Genomic DNA, 1,076 nt, shown 5'->3' with positions numbered 1-1,076 from the left:
AAGTTAGAAAGGAACAGAGACTAGACTAGTCACTAGGGCTTAAGGAATCTAGACTATTCTTACACAAATTTGTTGCTATTAATTTTTTGTTAAGCACTTGAATTGCATGATCAGATTTCCATCTTGGAAAGATCACTGGCTGTGATATCCCCCTTCCAAGGGGGATTGATAGCAAAATTACCATCTGGAAGACCAATGGAAAGTCTGTTTCAGTACAGATGAATTACACTGAGTTAGTGGCAGTGAGGATGGTGAGCACTAGGACCATTCAGAGACATTTGGAAGAATATGGAGAGGACTTGGCACTTGTATTTGTCTATTTTACTTCTCTGCACTGAAAGGACTGGAGTAGACTTTGTAGAGAAAATAAATGAGGCTTCAACTGAAAAGTGTTCCAAACACAAATAATAAATTTTTGGATAAGGCACTTTTCATTTGTAAAAAAAATTACTTGATTTTCCATAGCTAGCAGAACCTATTAAGGTAATTATTACTTAGACTCCAGTAGATACCTTTCCCACTTATCTAGAGAAGTGACCCTGTGATCTAAGTTGGAAAGTCATTTTTAACCGAATGACATGCCAAACCATAGACTTTCATTTTCAGCTAAAGTTAAGAGCTATATACCCATAACCTCCTAAGAAAGCTCTTAAGAATTAGTACCTTACCAGTTTGCAGAGTTCTTTCCAGGAATTCTGCAAGTCTGGCTATTGTTACAAGTGCAAATTGTCTATTCTAAGACCTCATATACAGGCAGTTGAAATTTCCAAAATTTTTAGGAAGGACACTTTGTTATCATTAGTGTTACTTAAAATTAGTCATCGTTTTGAATTGTTAATGCTTTTCAGTGATACATTATTTTTACTTTTGCTTTTTTGCTTTTTTTTTTTTTTTTGGCCACACTGTTGCTGGAATTCAGCCTCTGCTGGTGCCGAATTGAAACACAGAGACAGAGTTTTGGGTAAAGTAGAAAAAAATAGCTCTATCATTATGCCAGACAAAGGATGGTCACAGTAGGCTAATGCCCTAAAGGTGGTGCCTCCATTAGAAAGAATTGTGAGGAGTTTTATAGTAAA

Source organism: Sus scrofa, chromosome 1 (genome assembly GCF_054392235.1).
Source record: "Sus scrofa isolate SSC_HxYL_T2T_F1_AM1 chromosome 1, Sscrofa_HxYL_maternal_Yorkshire_Landrace_v2.0, whole genome shotgun sequence".
Classification (NCBI taxonomy): Eukaryota; Metazoa; Chordata; class Mammalia; order Artiodactyla; family Suidae; genus Sus; species Sus scrofa.
Note: the sequence above shows the minus strand (reverse complement) of the source record.